The sequence below is a fragment of the Argopecten irradians genome, chromosome 5, assembly GCF_041381155.1.
Source record: "Argopecten irradians isolate NY chromosome 5, Ai_NY, whole genome shotgun sequence".
Classification (NCBI taxonomy): Eukaryota; Metazoa; Mollusca; class Bivalvia; order Pectinida; family Pectinidae; genus Argopecten; species Argopecten irradians.
Window position 1 is genome coordinate 10,424,464 of NC_091138.1, and position 20,571 is coordinate 10,445,034.

Below are 20,571 nucleotides of genomic sequence, written 5' to 3' on the forward strand. Positions count from 1 at the left end.
TATTGTGTATGTAGCATTGGTAGTAGCATATAATAACATTGTAGCTAAAGGTATGTGATTGAAAACAAATAATTTAATTTCTCAAATAGACAACATTTACGATGTAAAGATGATATGTGAATATCGAACATTTTCTTTAGATTCACCATTTAACTGAGATCAGATCTCGCCGGTACCGCGATAGACGATAAGATTTCTATACTAAATGGCTCTATAAAGTTTCAATTGACGTTGCAATAACGCATAGAGGCAATTCCCGTCTCGAAGATCGAATATCCTCACCCCTAATATCTTTTCCCTCCCAGGCCTCCCGAACGATTCCTTGGTGCGGGTGTATTACAATTACTCTATAACTGTACGCTCGATTAGGTAACCCCCGGTTTATCTGTTTACATGGGCTCGCAGTACCGCTATGTGGTTTTGTGTTATGCGTCTTAAGATTCCACGGGAAATCTTAGTTATTACATTAGGAGCATCGCCCCGGTAATCTCAGTATTGACTAACACTATGGGGAGTCTGCAAATCGCATCCATCACAAAGCTTACTTTTTAAACATCGCTGACGTACGACATACATCCATGTTTACCAACAGACATACAATCCCGAACATCAAAAACGATAGCACACACAGGGGACTCGCCTTATGATAAAACATCAAGCGGAAAATTAGCTGTAACGTCTGCATTTCAAATAAACAGGAAGTTGATTGTAATAATCTGTATGCGAATGATGGTGTTTTCCTCGTTTCCTGCCATTATGCCGTTTGATTAGATGTTTATCGAGAATAACATTCTTTGATCGTAAACGAGTGTTTATGGTCATTTTAAGATTAAGGAACCATTTCACGCAATATTACGATTTTGGAGTTTGTTATCAAAGATGAACATATTCGATACATCATTTTCAGCTGTTGTTTTATACAGCGCCACTTTGTAACCAAATTGGGGGCGCGTTACTCTTTAACTTACATGTACACAGGTGTCTTAATGTTGGTAGGTATAACAGAACTTGTTTTTGACGTTAGGTTACAAATAAATATTTTGGGAAAATGTAGTTTGCTATATTATTTTCTCTGAAATGTATATAATATTATAAATTATCATTATTATTATTTGATGAAAACATAGTTTTTTGTACTTTATACACGCCTTTCGCCAGCTGCAAGTTTAATTAAAGTGTAGCAATATCAGTTTAATTATATAACGCAATCTTTAGACCCGCTTCAGCTACCACGAACAGGAACAGGTTTATGCTCGTTGACAATCATATATTCTATGGAAAAAGTAATACCGATTCCAACAATAAATATTATCTTTAGTGTTAAAATTGCCAGTAAGTGACACAATGAAACATGATAACTATTGATGTGGTTATTCCAATATTATAGGTGTGAACCCCAGAAATCAATACAATAGACAACTCGACGTCGCCATTACGACGGAAAAGTAAAAACACAAATTGAAGAGTAGTGACTGTGTGTTAGAGCACTAATGTACGCCATGTTAATGGTTTTACATCCTAACTAGCGCTCCCTCTATTGTCCAACATTGGCTTACTACAGCTAGAGTGCACAGTCATCGCTTGTTCATAGATAAAACCGAGAACTATGCAAATAGGTAAATATTGAAATAGTGTAATCAAACAAATATTGATTTGTGTCAAAAAGGTTTCAAGTGCGATCAATATTTATGTTCGTAAAGGTTGTTTGTGTGATGAAATGTCTATCCAATCATTGCTATGGAATATGTCCGTGTTCATTCTGATGTGCCAACGCAGAGATACGATTTAAGCGATTGGAAATGTGATATTATGTAAAAAAAGATAACTATGCTATCAAGATTGCTTTCCTTGTTCTGGTAATAAATGTCTGCCTAAAACAAGAATATTCCATATTCTGTGTAAGAAAGTTAATTGAAAACATGTTTTTCTATATCTAGCAAAAAGTTAGAGATACATATTTTATTATCAGAAACCCTCGTCGTAATCATTATTGCTATATAGTGTACGACAAAAAAAGGGGGAGAACAAGATTGAAGTTATAAAGAATATTCAATGTGTGTTTGGCGCTGATAGATAGCAATCTATGTAATTATACATTTCCAAGTGACGCCAATCTTTACTGTTAATGTCCAATGGTCCAGTAGAAGTACACCACGATTCCATTAACGACTCCCAGACATATACTCTGACCGCATTTGCGGTCGTAAAGATGGCATTTTTATTTTCAATTACATCTGCATTCTGATTGTCTGATTGGAGAATAGATAACACAGATATATCCGATATACGAGCGAATGTATTTTTACAAAACACGCACCAATGTCGCAGTGTTTGGGAAAATGATGAAAACATTAAATGGATGAACTATCCAAATATAGGAAACATAAACAAGTTAGTTAGAATAACAAAATTATGTAAGATTACATCTCGATAAGATCTAATGTACATCACAGTTAGGTGATACGTAATTTGTGTGCACACAGATTTTATGATGAAAGCTGCGTGGCGAGGAGCTGTACCGTTACGAGTGAACAGCTACTGTAGTCCCGATATTGAGCTCGTACAACTCCGCCTTAAGATGTGGAATTATATTTTAACATTAGCGTACTTATATAATACCTATGAAATGTCATAAATGATGTTTCTATGCTTTACACAGCTACGTGCGAGAGCTTTAATAGTCTATCTTATTTAAAATAATGTACAATGTTCAGTTTGCAATCAGCTGTAATGTATGCGGTTTCTATATCAATATCCATCGAAAGTAGCAAACATGGCTGTTATCCGTCGCAGCAATTATGAAATAAAATATTTTTTGTCTTTTAAACAACTGGGTGTTTTATACAATGTTCAATATAATTATTGCAATTTTTGTGGTATTATTATTTTCTTCTCTCAAAATCATTACGAAAATGATTGTAATCCTTCTTAGAACATGGATTATGTTCCTGGGGCTATTACATTTTGACAACATATCATTCGTTTAATTTTCCGATTAAGATAACGCAAACCAACGTTTCGAAACTATATTTGACGTCGGTTATCTTAATTCAATCAAAATAATGAAATACTCTGTGAATATGAAGGATAGGGATATTCTACCCGAGGGTCATAGAATATTGTAAAACCCGAGATCTCCGAAAGTTTTACATTTCGTGATCCCGAGGGTAGAATATCCCTATTCTTCATATCCACATATGAAAGAGTATTTTTTCAACTATGAAATCCCGCCATTTCGAAATAGGTTCGAAGAAAATCGCGACTGCAAGTCAATTATCCGTGCGATATCTTCAACGCAAATCCCATGGCTCAAATCTTTTAAAATAAAGAATTAAACACTTCGCCGTGAAAATAGTAATTTTGTTGTCGCCGTGACGTCACGAGGCTGTATTGCATGGGTAGCTATGTAATACAGTCCAGGCGACGTGAGTGTATTGCATGGGACTAGCCAGTATTGCACCTATAGCTATGAGAGAAGTATATGAATTGAAGGTAAATATATTTAGGACCAGATAAGTGTGACATTGTTTCCAAACTTTGAAATAGTCTTGATTCGCATATGTACCATGACCTTAAAAATGCTAATCTCGCGTAAAATACACAGTTTTCCAATTCCCACGAATATATTTCGTAAATATCACCACGGGTAATTTGGTTTTGAAAAGAAATGCAAACGACGCATCTTTTCATAGAAAGGCCACTCATAATCTAATTCGGCTTATCACACTTTTGTTATTGAAATATCTTACTTAACATAGATAGTGTAACTTATCAAACATTATAAGGTATGGTCTTTCAATGATATGACCAGCAAACATACAAAAACAAACTTCTGCGGTCAAAGTTGACATGCATTTTAAATAGTATGCAAATTTCGCTTTCAATAAACTCAATATTAAATACAGCTTACGCAAAAGACAAGTTAAGCCTCCTATTTTTATTTCACAAAAATTCGTTTTGTTCAACAAAACGATAACCCTTTGTGTACGTGACCGTCACACGTCGTGTGCGGGATATTGACATATTTATAAATTTATTGCATTGATAAATATGCGCCTGGCTATCGAACGTTAAAGATGGTATGTTTTCTTCTAATGAATTTATTTACATATGATAATATTATACATGGGAACGTAACAGTACTGACTTGTATGCCCTTGAATTCGTTTTCGTTTCAATGAAACACTTGCAGTGTGAAATGTGAAAATCATGACCAGAATACGTTTGAATCAGTCGTTTCCTTGAAATTCGAAGCGTCGTATCAGTAGTTTGCACGACGTTATAGAATTGTAATGTTTGTATTTTTATAAATAAACTTCACATCGGGATCACTTTCTGTAAAGAAGTATCAACTTCTTCTCTATCATATGGTGATTTACAAAATAAACAAAAACACGTTTGAATTATCTCCAAAGATTTGGAAGGAAATTACGGCTATTAAGCGATTTTATCAAACACTTCTTCTAACTCCAATCAAGAAATTATTCTGCGTTAACTGGTGCTCTCGTCATTACAGAATTAACTGGATTAGCATGAAGATGAAAATATAACAAAATTCAAAGCGACATTGTCAGTACCAATTATACTCATAATTCGGCTCATTGGCATTCATGCCGTTAATGATTTTGACGATTTTGTATCAATGGTTGACGATAATAATTTGTATGAGACACCAACAGCAGAAAGATTCACACAAGATAAAATAATATAATGTTTTATACAAATCACATGTATAAACGCGTGAGCCGATGAAAAAAAAGAGTGTATCACTTAATTCTCACAGCTTTTCTCTTGAGATTTTGATATATAAATGTTGTCATTTTGAAATAATTAACACCCTTTAGTTTAACCAAAAATACAGTTTTAATTAAAATATGTATTTCACTTTGAGCGGTCGGTTTTAAATATATATTCAAACAATAAGATCTTCCATCACTCAGCACTTATTCTGAATACAAGCTACTTATTCCAAACTAATTTAGAATAGAAAATCAACATTACAAACACACAAGACATTGACAACACAAAGACATGGTAAAAACTCACCAAATGTATAAAATGTCAATAGAGAGCACTGGAAATACATACGGAGTCATTTTCAGAGAAACACACCTTGCGCGAACTAGACGATATATCGACGGGTGCTACTATTTCAACAGTTCAGTAGCTAGGTCTCTTCAAGGAAAAATCCTCTATAGATAATTACAATGGCATTGATCACCGCAAGATATAGTGCCAATGAATACCGCTACATTATATGTAGAGTTGTTTATCAGAGAAAATTATCCCCAGCACAAATTGCACGCCTAGCAGATAGCAGTGTTACGTTTGTCCAATGGGAATCCTAGTTCCGTACGATACCACCAACGCTTGACAACGAAATAGCTATAACGATAGAGCAAAAGGCGTCCGCAGTAACGCAACAGAAGCCCAGATTCCAGCGATGGAAGCTTATTAAAATCAATAACGGCATGATCGTAATTGTCATTGGGGTGACTTCATTGTGCTTTCCACATCTTTTTAAGTAAGTATTGATAAACATTATGGTACTTTGTATGTATGTGTCCACACTAAAATATAGGCGTGGACAATCAATATGATAGTATACCCATTTTCTCAATGTTTGATGATGATTGGTTTTGTTTGTCAGGTTATCATATGAACGTCCTATTAACAGCTAGGGTCATGAATGGACGATCTCATGCGGTGTGTCGTGTGTATGTGATGTGCGGTTGTGTGAGACTGTGGTATATTCGTGTTGTGTCTACAGGTATAGTGGAACTCTTGCCCTTTTTATTCAAGCATATTGGACATACAGTTGATATGAAGCCCATCAAGAAGAAAGATAAATACTAGAACATATATTTCAGACGGATCGGCTTCATATCAAATGAAAGTCCAATCTGGTAACAGTTTATTACTTATATTTCAATTACGATCATTAAAATTCAAAACAAAACGTGCATATCTTTTGAATTTGGCGCTTACGCTAGTGTTGACGTCAGCAAGTTCAATAAACGGAACAGTCAAAGTATCAGCTTCTGAATATAGTTCCACCTGAAAACGGTTTAAAGCAAGCGAACAAACGAAAACTATGCGATGATATTTTTGTCAACACGATAACACTATTGGAATTTAAAGACCGTACCTTTTCATTTTTGAACGTTATGTATAGGCGTCAGTATGCATCCTATACATTGTCAGTGACGCAACGGAAACGCTCAATATTCATACGCTTGACCAGGTGGGAGTCATAGCCTTCTATTTCCCATCTTGTTGGAAATAAGGTTAAACGGAAAACTGAAAGTAGAATGGAATTATAGTGCTATATCACTAAAGCATGCTGCCGAAGACATCAAGCAGAGGAACACTCCCTCGATCTGGTCACATTATACTGTCAACGGTCCAGTCGTCATACTTCCTGCTGAACGCTAAACAGGAGTAGACACTTTCATAGACGTTGGTGTGTCTCGGACAGGGAACAGGACCCAGAGCCTACCTCACAAGGATGAGCGCTCAACCAAAGGCAAAAAGTGAATTGTGTTAAGGGAGACGTTAGGAAGAACAAAGTTAGTTAGCAAGAAGAGAAAAGATAATATCCTTAATTTAGTCGCCTTTTTACGATAATGCATTAGGGGCAACATGTATAGTTCTAACGCTTTACCTGCAAGGCAGGTTTAATAATGGTGATGATGATAACAATGACTATGATTATAATGATGATGATTACGACGACGGCGATGATAACGTATATGTGTGTGAATGTTGATATTGTGTTTCGACTAGCAGACAAAATTTAGTCGATCTATAATCAATGTTGTTCGTTCATTTGTTACATATGTGCTGTACGTGAAGTAAGAGCTCATGTTGTGTACTTCACGGAAATACCACGAAACCTTTAAGCTTCTACATTAATTATTTATACTGAGCGGATAAAATTGTAAAGTAAGTCATTTGGGATTCATTCAGTTCGGTGTTTGGAGACTCTGGAAACATAAATTCAATAAAGTCAACATGAACCTTATTCCTGGTAGTTTTCCCTGGTGAATAAACAAATGAATGGTTTGATGTTGAATGTAAATTTGGTTCTGCACATTAGTTCAAGCACATGCATCTTTAATTAGACCAAAAGAGCTGAGATATCAGTACTGATCCAGCTAGTAAAAGTGTTAACACATGAGGATGATGAAAACCAAACAAGTTTATCTTATATTTTATTAACTAATAGACATTTAAGTACATGTAATCCTATGTGAGTGTTATTTTATCAAATATGAAGAAAACCCACGTCTGTTGAAATTCCATCGGGATTTTTATTTACCTACGTGCTATGTATATTCAACGTTGTGCTTCTTTAGTTTCATTTTTTTGACATCTTCACGATTTCACTATCTTGATTTCCATAGTTGTACGGGCCATATCGAGACTCTTTATAATGAATGTGTTTAAATTAAAATATTGATACCATTATACTGTTTATACCAGAGATAAAGATAACAGCGCACAGAATTTCTTATTAATATTTCCGTATTCGTCTTTATTTGAAATTTGGTTTAGTCTTATGACGTAAACATATCTCAGGGAATAGCGACATGAAGAACCAAATAAGGAAAGGATAGTTCAGGAAGTGGATATAAACTCGTGCAAAACAGACAACTTGTTTAACTAGTGGTGACTGGCCAAGTGGTCAAAGGCACACCCCTGAGGAATATCGTCTGTTTCTCAGCAAACACATCAAACCGGCTTGGTCTCTGTATATTACCTCCTAGGCACATGCCACAACCAATAAAATACAATGATAGTTAACTAATGACCTTCAAAGGAGGTGTAGGTCATTCGGTATGTTCTGATGATAGAAGTAGAATTAAATAAAAAAAGAATCAATTTATTTTAGGACGTTGATCCTTTACCGAAATATCGTAGATTAATTATATAAAATTCTTAATTTTACAGCAAGGACAATGTTTTACGTTATTGCTTAGTGTGTAAAACTGGGTGGCAGACTTTATTTACACTGAACGACCAAATGATGCCAATATTGCAACACGAGGCGGCCTTGAATAGAACCCTAAAGCGGTGAACCAAGACATTGAATTAGTGGATTGTGGACGAAACGTAATATTGGTATTGGACTTCCAAATGGTAGATCCTCAATCAAATTGGAAGCCACTTTCAAGCCAGGTTACGGAGCTCTTTAGGAGAGCATTGTTTGGCATTAGTGTAAAGTTATATATTGGAAAAAAAGTGAAATCTTGCTGATGGATGTTCGGATAAACCAAACCTGAAAAAAATATTAATTATACATATAAGCGACGGGTTGTTGTGACAACAGCGTAAAAATTGTGACTCGGTTTGAGTTAAATATAAAATGGGATATACTTTTTCGTTCAACGTGGATGTTATTTTTTCCGATGGTTTTTAAAACTTTATTATGCTCTTACTCAGACGTGTTTTTGACATATAACTGAAACCTATGGTTTGCTTATTATATATTTATTTGAACGTGAAACATCGGTGTGGTCCACGTTCTTATATCACAACACGGAACAGAACTGCAGACGTATTGAACAGCGCATTCGACTACTTGTCACGGAAAAGTGTAAAAATAAAATGTCTTAAAATATTAATTGCGTATATGAAAAAAGAACATGTTTTCTGTTTGATATCGTTGTGCTTTTGACGTATCCGAGGCTATGTAAAGGTGATATTATTGTATAATCAAGCATTGTTTTGAATTGGTATCGTTTGTAAAGATACCATTGTTATGTTCTGAGTTATATGTGCTATAGCGAGAGTGAAATGGTTATTAAGATCATAAGCATGTCCCCGCTCCAAATCTACACTTATTCTCATGATACCATGTCGAAGACGGGACCTGAGTGATCGATGTGTCTGTTTGTCTAAAAATAGGGATACAAAGTCGGTGGGTTAAGAGGAAGGAACCATGAACGTCATGTGGAAAAACATACACGTAAATATCAATGCTAGGTTACTTATATTTCACACGCATAAAGTAGAATTACGGCATATAGGGTAACAATCAGGAGTTTTGTACACTACCATCATGGAAATCATTGCCACAGTATCACAAACGGGTCTAACACGTGAGCTCGAGACATGTAAGTTTAATATCTAGTGCGTGGCTAATGTATACCCAGATACACCCAGACGTCCAATGGTAATAAAAAAACACATGTCGGGCTTCATGTCTGTTTTCACGTCGTACAGAGGGCCCCTGTCGTGCTTGTCGAGTTACGGTTTATTTCAGAGATATATTACTTTTAGGAATCACATCATTTTTGTACTTATATTCCAAAAGTGCCCATGCTTGACTGTTAACACAAATCAATATTACGAAAAGTGATTTATACCATATGGTGATAACCCAAAAGAGACTAAAACCTTTTTATCACATAATCCGGCTAATATCCTTATTATTACTGATATTTCCAATGGCCCATAAGCGAATTGTAGGGTATATATCGGTGATATTAACGATCTAGACATCACAACATCGCTCCTAGAGATTGACCAGTAAAATAGGCCACCATCTCTTGTTCAATCGGAAACGTACAATCGCTTTAGTGGTTCAAGGACGTCCAATTATGACGCGATCGCAATATTTACCATGGGATCAACGTCACGTCATCATCGCCTTTCGCCGGAAATGGAAGCACTAGTTGACTTCCGTTCAGGCAGCGGGACAATTTCCGGTCACAATAAAGCGTCGTTTTTGGAGGAAATATCTCTGCCGTTCGGCTGGATCGGAATCATTGTCCAGTTGTGATGACAGTTGACGATTTTTTAATTGCATCAATATATATTTTATTAGATATGTCTAGAATTTCACCCCACGCAACTCCATATTTCCGCCTCATTTCATAAAGACTAGTACGGATAATACGGAATGCTTGGTGCATCGCTAAATTATTCCCTAGTAATAATGAGTTCAAAAAATTGTATGTTCTGATTCTGATCCAAGAAAGTTGCTTAAACTCGAGTTCTTTAATATCTTTCAAAATTAAAGATGTCTTCAGCACAATGCGACCTATTTTTTTTCTCGAAAGCATTTTGAATATGACATAGCATTATGTATGTTTATAACACGTACATGTATATCATGGTACAGTAACGCTTTAATAAAGACATATAAAAATAAACACTTTTGTTCTGGTATTTTTTTCTTTTGTGTTTTTGACCGATACACACATGTTTTATGAGTCAAAATGATGTGTGGTTGAACTAGCAGTACTATTTGAAATATCTCATTATCAACAAATCGGTTAACGATGAACCTAATTAACAATCAACCATGCAAAGTCAACACATCTCGCAATTCGTTAATAAAAACTAGTATTTCCATAACTTTCAATTTCACATGAGGGAACCAAACTTAAAATGACAGAAACTTCATTTTTAGCACAAAATGACAGGCATTCAAATTGTAAGAGGGGTTATCCCACATAAGAGCTGTGCTGACATGGCTGCTGACATATGGAGTTATTCTGGACGCCTGAATGAGGTCAATCTCCAAGATAGATTGACCGACTCTATCGGACCTGTTGAAATTCATAAAAATGATTTTTTTTAAACACGTCTTTGAAATCACGTGGTCACGTAAACACGCGATATCGTGTTTGGACATTTGAAGTAGACATTCTATACTCACGGGCATGAACGAACACTAGGCAAATGAAATCAAATGAGTTTTAGTCCGTTTGAATGCCACAAGGGTGAGCAAAACGCCAAGACCTAATTGATCTTCGTAACTAGATACATCATCGGGAGTCCTTCCGAACGGCATCCATTCTCACTTTGCCGTGCGTAATTGTTCTTCTACAGTAGGGACAACATTGTAGCATTACCAGTGTTACGCGCAGGTCTACAAATAATTCCGGAAAATCTGTCTTAATCTAGAACACGTATCAAAACATTTAACGACTCTTAAACTATTCATCACAAGTAAATCCTGGCTTCCCGGCACTTCGGAAGGGAGCGTATACTACGGACAGGCACTAACAACCCCCTGTCGACTTACTGTCGTGATAGAGACAGTGTGATGACCAATCAAAGATCTGCAAAACAGCTTCTTTAATCTCCTCTATCTATCAATTAAACATAAGCAAGACGATTACGGTGTATTCGAATCATATGACTTACAAATAAGCTTCAATTTCCGCTTTACAGCAAAAACATATTTATTTTTTAGTAAGATGGATCAGATGTATGCAGGACTTTGCAAAGCATGCCAGCATTGATTTGTTATATACCTTCGCTCAATCTGCTTCTTTGAATATAACTGGAGTTTGGGGGTGATAATCAATGGTTGTAGAAACGCTGTCGTCTCCTTGAATATTAATATCCACACAATTCCCAAACGGATATTAAACGCCTTTGTTATTAATAACAATACTGTATATATTTGTAATATGTAGACATAAAAGTTTGTCTCTTATCATTTTGTCCGATGCATGAGGTTTTATACTATTTTTCTAATGGCTTGAGGCACAGGTTTTCATCAGCTCGAATGATAATTCGTATGCATATAAAACTGTTTGAAATGGAACGCCTTTAATTGCTGATGGTGCAAACATATTCACACAAAGCGCACAGATCAGCAAATAGGCAAAAACCGTTACACTCTAATTATGTATGCATTACCAGTGCACCCTGTCATACAGTCATAACTTGCCGGTTGTTAGGCATCCTGTGGTGTCTATCCGTGGTATACGAAGAAACTGAATTGTCGAACGTGTTAACACCTACCCAGTCATCATGCTAATGGGAACAATTATCGTCATGGTCACAGCAGGCTACAGTGGGGTCACAACGCGATAGTTTCAGCTTACAGGCACGCGCGAAAGGACGTGTTTACAGGTAGAATGCCCATGTACAACTCGGAGCCTATCCGTCATTTCCTGTATATTCGGACATGCATCAGTCATGTTACAATTCCGACCGTCGATTTAACCTTGTGTACTTGTAAGCTCCCTATCCGAATCACTTGGTCATTAAGCAACTAAGTAAAGCTGTGGTCGACGGGCAATACATCATTTTATAATGAGAGTACTTTTTCGTTTATAGATATATAATTTATGGTACCCCAGCATATTTGATTTCCTCCCTTACTAATGAACGCCTGGTGAGTATTTTAAAGATTTAAGAGCAAAGGTCTGCATTGATAACCAGACAATGTCTTTCCTTGGTGTAGCGGTCTTAACTTTCCCTGTCGTGGAATATTAGACTTGAGCTCTTGTGGCCGTCACATCGTTCCCTGTTGTGTCGGTCATGCTGCTCTCCGTTGGGACGGCCATGACGTTCTGTTATGACGGTCAAACCGTTCCCTATACCGAAGTTTTCTACCGTGGCAGTCGTACCATTATCACAGATTTGGAGATCATTCGGTTCCTGCTTTCTTTGTTCAACCGTTCTATTTTGTATAATTGTCAATTTATTCTCTGCTTTGGCGTTTAAGTCACCCTCTGTTATGACGGTCAATGCACTCTTTTGTAACAACTCTGTCTTTCTGTTAAAGCTGTCGTAAGTTCTCTGTTATGGCACAGGGACCTGGAAACCTTATATGAACTATAGGATGAATTCAGATATATACCAACTGCAATTATAACTTATTCTCAGATCCTTCTGCGTTTTACGGAGGTTGTGTCGATCACTGCTGTGGCAATCGCGGTGTTTAACGGAGGTTGCTGTGGCAATCGCGATGTTTTACGGAGGTTGTGTCGATCACTGCTGTGGTAATTGCGGTGTTTTACGGAGGTTGTGTCGATCACTGCTGTGGTAATCGCGGTGTTTTATGGAGGTTGTGACGATCACTGCTGTGGCAATCGCGGAGTTTTACGGAGGTTGCTGTGGCAATCGCGATGTTTTACGGAGGTTGTGTCGATCACTCCTGTGGCAATCGCGGAGTTTTACGGATGTTGCTGTAGTGATCGTAGTTTTTATCGGCGGTTGTGTTGATCACTGCTGTGGTAATCGCGGTGTTTTACGGAGGTTGTGTCAATCACTGCTGTGGTAATCGAGGTGTTTTACGGAGGTTGTATCGATCACTGCTGTAGTGATCGCGGTGTTTTACGGAGGTTGTATCGATCACTGCTGTGGTGATCGCGGTGTTTTACGGAGGTTGTGTCGATCACTGCTGTGGTAACGCGGTGTTTTACGGAGGTTGTGTCGATCACTGCTATGGTAATCGCGCTGTTTTACGGAGGTTGTGTCGATCAATCGCGATGTTTTACAGAGGTTGTGTCGATCACTACTGTGGTAATCGCGGTGTTTTACGGAGGTTGCTGTGGCAATCGCGATGTTTTACGGAGGTTGTGTCGATCACTGCTGTGGTAATTGCGGTGTTTTACGGAGGTTGTGTCGATCACTGCTGTGGCAATCGAGGAGTTTTACGGATGTTGCTGTAGTGATCGTAGTGTTTAACGGCGGTTGTGTTGATCACTGCTGTGGTAATCGCGGTGTTTTACGGAGGTTGTGTCAATCACTGCTGTGGTAATCGCGGTGTTTTACGGAGGTTGTATCGATCACTGCTGTGGTGATCGCGGTGTTTTACGGAGGTTGTGTCGATCACTGCTGTGGTAACGCGGTGTTTTACGGAGGTTGTGTCGATCACTGCTATGGTAATCGCGCTGTTTTACGGATGTTGTGTCGATCAATCGCGATGTTTTACAGAGGTTGTGTCGATCACTACTGTGGTAATCGCGGTGTTTTACGGAGGTTGTGCCGATCACTGCTGTGGTAATTGCGATGTTTTATGGAGGTTGTGTCGATCACTGCTCTGGTAATCGCGGTGTTTTACGGAGGTTGTGTCGATCGCTGCTGTGGTAATCGCGGTGTTTTACTGAGGTTGTGTCGATCACTGCTGTGGTAATCGCGGTGTATACGGAGGTTATGTCGATCACTGCTGTGGTAATCGCGGTGTTTTACGGAGGTTGTGTCGATCACTGCTGTGGTAATCGCGGTGTTTTACGGAGGTTGTGTCGATCAATCGCGGTGTGTTACGGAGGTTGTGTCGATCACTGTTGTGGTAATCGCGCTGTTTTATGGAGGTTGTGTCGATCACTGCTGTGGTAATCGCGGTGTTTTACGGAGGTTGTGTCGATCACTGCTGTGGTAATCGCGTTGTTTTACGGAGGTTGTGTCGATCACTGCTGTGGTAATCGCGGTGTTTTACGGAGGTTGTGTTGATCACTGCTGTGGTAATCGCGGTGTTTTACGGAGGTTGTGTCGATCACTGCTGTGGTAATCGAGGTGTTTTACGGAGGTTGTATCGATCACTGCTGTGATGATCGCGATGTTTTACGGAGGTTGTATCGATCACTGCTGTGGTGATCGCGGTGTTTTACGGAGGTTGTGTCGTCATCGTCGATCACTGCTTGGTAACGCGGTGTTTTACGGAGGTTGTGTCGATCACTGCTATGGTAATCGCGTGTTTTACGGAGGTGTGTCGATCAATCGCTGTTTTACAGAGGTTGTGTCGATCACTACTGTGGTAATCGCGGTGTTTTACGGAGGTTGTGTCGCATCCGCGGATCGTGTTTACGGAGTTGTGTCGATCACTGCTGTGGTAATGCGTGTTTTACGGAGTGTGTCGATCACTGCTGTGGGATCGGGTGTTTTTTACGGAGTGTGTGTGTTTAACGGTGTTGATCACTGCTGTGGTAATGCGGGTGTTTACGGAGGTTGTGTCGATCACTGCTGTGGTAATCGCGGTGTTTTACGGAGGTTGTGTCGATCACTGCTGTGGTAATCGCGTGTGTTTTACGGAGGGTTGTGTCGATCACTGCTGTGGTAATCGCGGTGTTTTACGGAGGTTGTGTCGATCACTGCTGTGGTAATCGCGGCTGTGTTTTACGGAGGTTGTGTCGATTGATGCTGATCGGTGTTTCGGAGGTTGTGTCGATCAATCGCGTGTTTTACGGAGGTTGTGTGTCGATCACTCTGTGGTAATCGCGGTGTTTTACGGAGGTTGTGCGTGTCATCCTGCTGTGGTAATCGCGGTGTTTTACGGAGGTTGTGTCGATCACTGCTGTGGTAATCGCGGTGTTTTACGGAGGTTTGTGTCGATTCGACTGCTGTGGTAATCGCGGTGTTTTACGGAGGTTGTGTCGATCGATCACTGCTGTGGTAATCGCGGATGTTTTACGGAGGTTGTGTCGATCACTGCTGTGGTAATCGCGGTGTTTTACGGAGGTTGTGTCGATCACTGCTGTGGTAATCGCGGTGTTTTACGGAGGTTGTGTCGATCACTGCTGTGGTAATCGCGGTGTTTTACGGAGGTTGGTCGATCACTGCTGTGGTAATCGCGGTGTTTTACGGAGGTTGTGTCGATCACTGCTGTGGTAATCGCGTGTTTTACGGAGGTTGTGTCGATCAATCGCGATGTTTTACGGAGGTTGTGTCGATCACTACTGTGGTAATCGCGGTGTTTTACGGAGTTGTCGGAGGTGTTTCTGTGTCATCGCGTGTTTTACGGAGGTTGTGTCGATCACTGCTGTGGTATGCGGTGTTTTACGGAGGTTGTGTCGATCACTGCTGTGGCAATCGATTCGGAGTTTTACGGATGATCACTGCTGTGGTAATCGTACGGTGTTTTACGGAGGTTGTGTTGATCACTGCTGTGGTAATCGCGGTGTTTTACGGAGGTTGTGTCAATCACTGCTGTGGTAATCGCGGTGTTTTACGGAGGTTGTATCGATCACTGCTGTGGTGATCGCGGTGTTTTACGGAGGTTGTGTCGATCACTGCTGTGGTAACGCGGTGTTTTACGGAGGTTGTGTCGATCACTGCTATGGTAATCGCGCTGTTTTACGGATGTTGTGTCGATCAATCGCGATGTTTTACAGAGGTTGTGTCGATCACTACTGTGGTAATCGCGGTGTTTTACGGAGGTTGTGCCGATCACTGCTGTGGTAATTGCGATGTTTTATGGAGGTTGTGTCGATCACTGCTCTGGTAATCGCGGTGTTTTACGGAGGTTGTGTCGATCGCTGCTGTGGTAATCGCGGTGTTTTACTGAGGTTGTGTCGATCACTGCTGTGGTAATCGCGGTGTATACGGAGGTTGTGTCGATCACTGCTGTGGTAATCGCGGTGTTTAACGGAGGTTGTGTCGATCACTGCTGTGGTAATCGCGGTGTTTTACGGAGGTTGTGTCGATCATTGCTGTGGTAATCGCGGTGTTTTACGGAGGTTGTGTCGATCACTGCTGTGGTAATCGCGGTGTTTTACGGAGGTTGTGTCGATCATTGCTTTGGTAATCGCGGTGTTTTACGGAGGTTGTGTCGATCACTGCTGTGGTAATCGCGGTGTTTTACGGAGGTTGTGTCGATCACTGCTGTGGTAATCGCGGTGTTTTACGGAGGTTGTGTCGATCAATCGCGGTGTGTTACGGAGGTTGTGTCGATCACTGTTGTGGTAATCGCGCTGTTTTATGGAGGTTGTGTCGATCACTGCTGTGGTAATCGCGGTGTTTTACGGAGGTTGTGTCGATCACTGCTGTGGTAATCGCGTTGTTTTACGGAGGTTGTGTCGATCACTGCTGTGGTAATCGCGGTGTTTTACGGAGGTTGTGTTGATCACTGCTGTGGTAATCGCGGTGTTTTACGGAGGTTGTGTCAATCACTGCTGTGGTAATCGAGGTGTTTTACGGAGGTTGTATCGATCACTGCTGTAGTGATCGCGGTGTTTTACGGAGGTTGTATCGATCACTGCTGTGGTGATCGCGGTGTTTTACGGAGGTTGTGTCGATCACTGCTGTGGTAACGCGGTGTTTTACGGAGGTTGTGTCGATCACTGCTATGGTAATCGCGCTGTTTTACGGAGGTTGTGTCGATCAATCGCGATGTTTTACAGAGGTTGTGTCGATCACTACTGTGGTAATCGCGGTGTTTTACGGAGGTTGCTGTGGCAATCGCGATGTTTTACGGAGGTTGTGTCGATCACTGCTGTGGTAATCGCGGTGTTTTACGGAGGTTGTGTCGATCACTGCTGTGGCAATCGAGGAGTTTTACGGATGTTGCTGTAGTGATCGTAGTGTTTAACGGCGGTTGTGTTGATCACTGCTGTGGTAATCGCGGTGTTTTACGGAGGTTGTGTCAATCACTGCTGTGGTAATCGCGGTGTTTTACGGAGGTTGTATCGATCACTGCTGTGGTGATCGCGGTGTTTTACGGAGGTTGTGTCGATCACTGCTGTGGTAACGCGGTGTTTTACGGAGGTTGTGTCGATCACTGCTATGGTAATCGCGCTGTTTTACGGATGTTGTGTCGATCAATCGCGATGTTTTACAGAGGTTGTGTCGATCACTACTGTGGTAATCGCGGTGTTTTACGGAGGTTGTGCCGATCACTGCTGTGGTAATTGCGATGTTTTATGGAGGTTGTGTCGATCACTGCTCTGGTAATCGCGGTGTTTTACGGAGGTTGTGTCGATCGCTGCTGTGGTAATCGCGGTGTTTTACTGAGGTTGTGTCGATCACTGCTGTGGTAATCGCGGTGTATACGGAGGTTATGTCGATCACTGCTGTGGTAATCGCGGTGTTTAACGGAGGTTGTGTCGATCACTGCTGTGGTAATCGCGGTGTTTTACGGAGGTTGTGTCGATCATTGCTGTGGTAATCGCGGTGATTTACGGAGGTTGTGTCGATCACTGCTGTGGTAATCGCGGTGTTTTACGGAGGTTGTGTCGATCATTGCTTTGGTAATCGCGGTGTTTTACGGGAGTTGTGTCGATCACTGCTGTGGTAATCGCGGTGTTTTACGGAGGTTGTGTCGATCACTGCTGTGGTAATCGCGGTGTTTTACGGAGGTTGTGTCGATCAATCGCGGTGTGTTACGGAGGTTGTGTCGATCACTGTTGTGGTAATCGCGCTGTTTTATGGAGGTTGTGTCGATCACTGCTGTGGTAATCGCGGTGTTTTACGGAGGTTGTGTCGATCACTGCTGTGGTAATCGCGTTGTTTTACGGAGGTTGTGTCGATCACTGCTGTGGTAATCGCGGTGTTTTACGGAGGTTGTGTCGATCACTGCTGTGGTAATCGCGGTGTTTTACGGAGGTTGTGTCGATCACTGCTGTGGTAATCGCGGTGTTTTACGGAGGTTGTGTCGATCACTGCTGTGGTAATCGCGGTGTTTTACGGAGGTTGTGTCGATCACTGCTGTGGTAATCGCGGTGTTTTACGGAGGTTGTGTCGATCACTGCTGTTGTAATCGCGGTGTTTTACGGAGGTTGTGTCGATCACTGCTGTGGTAATCGCGGTGTTTTACGGAGGTTGTGTCGATCACTGCTGTGGTAATCGCGGTCGGTGTTTTACGGAGGTTGTGTCGATCACTGCTGTGGTGATCGCGGTGTTTTACGGAGGTTGTGTCGATCAATCGCGGTGTTTTACGGAGGTTGTGTCGATCACTGCTGTGGTAATCGCGGTGTTTTACGGAGGTTGTGTCGATCACTGTTGTGGTAATCGCGGTGTTTTACGGAGGTTGTGTCGATCACTGCGTTGGTAATCGTGGAGTTTTACGGAGGTTGTGTCGTTGCATGATCATTCTGTACTGCAGTAAAATTGTCAACTCGATAACTACCAAAAAGCATCAGAAAAATTAAATAACATACACTCACACCAAATCACGCAAAACGAAACTGAACACGATCCCAATATCAAACACATTCAGTATTAGCATTGGTACGCGAGGCTGTATGGTGAGATGTAATAAGAAAGACTAATCCCAGCTATCAAAAGACTTCGTGTCAAGGAACGTTTTGTCATTAATGATAATGAATAAGTCATATCTCTTCGTGCAGTCTTTGTATAGTTATGTTGTAAACAGACCCTCGGAAGTTAAGGAAGGAGCACTATTTTCCGTTCTGAACACTATTAACATTCATATTGTTAATTATACAAAAGGGAATATTCCATATCTCTGCAGGACGTCTTGTGCTCAGAGTTCATCAACACAGAATATATTAGCATAAATGTATTTAATGTTTGTCATCATATTCCATTAACGGAAAAAGGTTGTCGTACAATTTGTACTCCGAATCGCATGTTGTGTCCGATATTAACTCCACTGTATAGAGTTGTGATCCTGGAAATGCTGAGTCTTTTCTGTCGATCGCATTATCATATTGCTCGTCATTGCATGCCCTTTGCGGAAATTGCATTGGCATTCTACACGGGCTGCTGTTATGTGTAAGTTTATCTTACGGGAGGCTGACATGACGTCTTGGTATAGACTGAAGCTGTACCATTAGGATGCATCCCAATAGTGACATGAAAATGGACACTAAAACACTTCTGACGTCGCGGATAAGTTGGATTGACATTGCCTGGAATCTCAAGTAATAGTCTGCAGGGGAAAAAAAGTTCATAATATGCAGCGCAACGTATAATTCTGTGTGGTGTTGTTCCCTCTGGTGTAAAATGTAACAGGTGCAAGTTTATTTGTTCAATTTTGCTTTTTTATTGTATATGGTTACAAAACCTTTTTTTGTGTGATTTACGTTCCTCTTATTCGCCATTTCATATAAAAGGAATAACTACTTCTTATCATCTCTGCATGTATCTCAGACTCGAATAAATCAATTAACGATTTCGCGCTTAATCTCACTATGTAGTAGTATTTTAATCCCATATTAATTCCACAGTATCCCATTAACACTAAGATAGTGTGATTCTACTTATTATAAGAATACGGTGTTCATTAAAACTTCAATAACACCACAATGAATTCAGCAAAATTCGATTTATGTGTGACTGTCATGCAAAAGATGGATACCGGAAGTCGTCCCTAGCTGGGCACTGACGTCGTTTTCTCAGAAGTGAATGACGTAACAATTAAACAAGGAAGTTACGATCAAAATAGTGCATGTTGTTACATTACAAAAGGACTATTACAGCCGAGCTGAGTTCATCCTTAGCAGGCCTTTAACGTATCTGCCACAGCGGTTAACGTATGTGGCCATATACTTCCTACACAAGTACATCCAAACTTTTACTATCGAAAATCCGATCTAACAGATTTACAGCGATCTTTATTCTGTGTAAGTTACAATACAGCGATCGATGTTTGTCCGGCTGTACTCTACATTGTACATTTCAAGTAAAAATTTTTTTTTTCAAAAAGAATTATCCTGTCAAAGTAAAATTGCTGTGTGAATTTTCGACGTGTATTTGGGTCCTATTTTTACTGCAAATTGTACTGAATATCTTCTCACTATACATAATAAATAGATATTCCCCCCAAAATAGAGCAAGAATAGGACTAAAATTCGGATCGCAAATAATTTACTTTGAAAAAAATGTTTTAAGTTCTATATCTATATGCTTATTTTGATTTTCTAATTCATCCTAATCCAGATCTACTAGATCAGTCACAAATAATGTATTTTACATTCCATCATTTAAAACTAAAACGTTTCAGAGATCTTTTACATACCAGGGTCCTTCTACATGGAATTTGTTACCTAAACATGTCAGGAATGCCACATCATTTTTATCTTTTAAACAAAGTACAAAGACGTTTTTCTGAACTCATTCTAATGTACTATTAAATTATTT

At 40.0% G+C, this 20,571-nt stretch overlaps 1 protein-coding gene across 2 annotated transcripts in view; it reads right to left on the bottom strand.

Moving 5' to 3' along the window:
* The window catches only part of LOC138322823 (allatostatin-A receptor-like), an 81,280-nt gene that overhangs the window by 31,711 nt on the left and 28,998 nt on the right, over positions 1–20,571 (bottom strand). Inside the window, exon 1 of one of the 2 annotated variants that reach the window (XM_069266950.1) lies at positions 5,047–5,383. The exons of the other annotated variant lie outside the window; for it this stretch is intronic. The gene's annotated coding sequence lies outside the window, so the exon portion shown is untranslated. Of the gene's footprint in view, positions 1–5,046; positions 5,384–20,571 lie in introns of those variants that run through there. 2 annotated transcript variants of the gene reach the window in all.